The following is a 3,478-nucleotide window of genomic DNA, read 5'->3' as shown; positions in this document are numbered from 1 at the left end:
ACCCCTCATACACCGAGGTAAGTGATCCATATACACCCCTCATACACCGAGGTAAGTGATCTATATACACCCCTCATACACAGAGGTAAGTGATCTATATACACCCCTCATACACCGAGGTAAGTGATCTATATACACCCCTCATACACCGAGGTAAGTGATCTATATACACCCCTCATACACAGAGGTAAGTGATCTATATACACCCCTCATACACAGAGGTAAGTGATCTATATACACCCCTCATACACAGAGGTAAGTGATCTATATACACCCCTCATACACAGAGGTAAGTGATCTATATACACCCCTCATACACCGAGGTAAGTGATCTATATACACCCCTCATACACCGAGGTAAGTGATCTATATACACCCCTCATACACAGAGGTAAGTGATCAATATACACCCCTCATACACCGAGGTAAGTGATCTATATACACCCCTCATACACCGAGGTAAGTGATCTATATACACCCCTCATACACAGAGGTAAGTGATCTATATACACCCCTCATACACCGAGGTAAGTGATCTATATACACCCCTCATACACCGAGGTAAGTGATCTATATACACCCCTCATACACAGAGGTAAGTGATCTATATACACCCCTCATACACAGAGGTAAGTGATCTATATACACCCCTCATACACAGAGGTAAGTGATCTATATACACCCCTCATACACAGAGGTAAGTGATCTATATACACCCCTCATACACAGAGGTAAGTGATCTATATACACCCCTCATACACCGAGGTAAGTGATCTATATACACCCCTCATACACCGAGGTAAGTGATCTATATACACCCCTCATACACAGAGGTAAGTGATCTATATACACCCCTCATACACCGAGGTAAGTGATCTATATACACCCCTCATACACAGAGGTAAGTGATCTATATACACCCCTCATACACAGAGGTAAGTGATCTATATACACCCCTCATACACCGAGGTAAGTGATCTATATACACCCCTCATACACCGAGGTAAGTGATCTATATACACCCCTCATACACCGAGGTAAGTGATCTATATACACCCCTCATACACCGAGGTAAGTGATCCATATACACCCCTCATACACAGAGGTAAGTGATCTATATACACCCCTCATACACAGAGGTAAGTGATCTATATACACCCCTCATACACAGAGGTAAGTGATCTATATACACCCCTCATACACCGAGGTAAGTGATCTATATACACCCCTCATACACAGAGGTAAGTGATCTATATACACCCCTCATACACCAAGGTAAGTGATCTATATACACCCCTCATACACAGAGGTAAGTGATCCATATACACCCCTCATACACAGAGGTAAGTGATCTATATACACCCCTCATACACCGAGGTAAGTGATCTATATACACCCCTCATACACAGAGGTAAGTGATCTATATACACCCCTCATACACAGAGGTAAGTGATCTATATACACCCCTCATACACCGAGGTAAGTGATCTATATACACCCCTCATACACAGAGGTAAGTGATCTATATACACCCCTCATACACAGAGGTAAGTGATCTATATACACCCCTCATACACCGAGGTAAGTGATCTATATACACCCCTCATACACAGAGGTAAGTGATCTATATACACCCCTCATACACAGAGGTAAGTGATCTATATACACCCCTCATACACCGAGGTAAGTGATCTATATACACCCCTCATACACAGAGGTAAGTGATCTATATACACCCCTCATACACAGAGGTAAGTGATCTATATACACCCCTCATACACCGAGGTAAGTGATCTATATACACCCCTCATACACAGAGGTAAGTGATCTATATACACCCCTCATACACCGAGGTAAGTGATCTATATACACCCCTCATACACCGAGGTAAGTGATCTATATACACCCCTCATACACCGAGGTAAGTGATCTATATACACCCCTCATACACAGAGGTAAGTGATCTATATACACCCCTCATACACCGAGGTAAGTGATCCTATATACACCCCTCATACACCGAGGTAAGTGATCTATATACACCCCTCATACACAGAGGTAAGTGATCTATATACACCCCTCATACACCGAGGTAAGTGATCTATATACAACCCCTCATACACAGAGGTAAGTGATCTATATACACCCCTCATACACCGAGGTAAGTGATCTATATACACCCCTCATACACAGAGGTAAGTGATCTATACACACCCCTCATACACAGAGGTAAGTGATCTATATACACCCCTCATACACCGAGGTAAGTGATCTATATACACCCCTCATACACCGAGGTAAGTGATCTATATACACCCCTCATACACAGAGGTAAGTGATCTATATACACCCCTCATACACAGAGGTAAGTGATCTATATACACCCCTCATACACAGAGGTAAGTGATCTATATACACCCCTCATACACCGAGGTAAGTGATCTATATACACCCCTCATACACCGAGGTAAGTGATCTATATACACCCCTCATACACAGAGGTAAGTGATCTATATACACCCCTCATACACCGAGGTAAGTGATCTATATACACCCCTCATACACCGAGGTAAGTGATCTATATACACCCCTCATACACCGAGGTAAGTGATCTATATACACCCCTCATACACAGAGGTAAGTGATCTATATACACCCCTCATACACAGAGGTAAGTGATCTATATACACCCCTCATACACAGAGGTAAGTGATCTATATACACCCCTCATACACCGAGGTAAGTGATCTATATACACCCCTCATACACAGAGGTAAGTGATCTATATACACCCCTCATACACAGAGGTAAGTGATTCTATATACACCCCTCATACACAGAGGTAAGTGATCTATATACACCCCTCATACACCGAGGTAAGTGATCTATATACACCCCTCATACACAGAGGTAAGTGATCTATATACACCCCTCATACACCGAGGTAAGTGATCTATATACACCCCTCATACACAGAGGTAAGTGATCTATATACACCCCTCATACACCGAGGTAAGTGATCTATATACACCCCTCATACACCGAGGTAAGTGATCTATATACACCCCTCATACACAGAGGTAAGTGATCTATATACACCCCTCATACACCGAGGTAAGTGATCTATATACACCCCTCATACACAGAGGTAAGTGATCTATATACACCCCTCATACACAGAGGTAAGTGATCTATATACACCCCTCATACACCGAGGTAAGTGATCTATATACACCCCTCATACACAGAGGTAAGTGATCCTATATACACCCCTCATACACCGAGGTAAGTGATCTATATACACCCCTCATACACCGAGGTAAGTGATCTATATACACCCCTCATACACAGAGGTAAGTGATCTATATACACCCCTCATACACCGAGGTAAGTGATCTATATACACCCCTCATACACAGAGGTAAGTGATCTATATACACCCCTCATACACAGAGGTAAGTGATCTATATACACCCCT

Source organism: Aquarana catesbeiana, linkage group LG03 (assembly GCF_042186555.1).
Source record: "Aquarana catesbeiana isolate 2022-GZ linkage group LG03, ASM4218655v1, whole genome shotgun sequence".
In the NCBI taxonomy this organism is placed as follows: Eukaryota; Metazoa; Chordata; class Amphibia; order Anura; family Ranidae; genus Aquarana; species Aquarana catesbeiana.
This window is presented reverse-complemented; position numbering follows the sequence as displayed.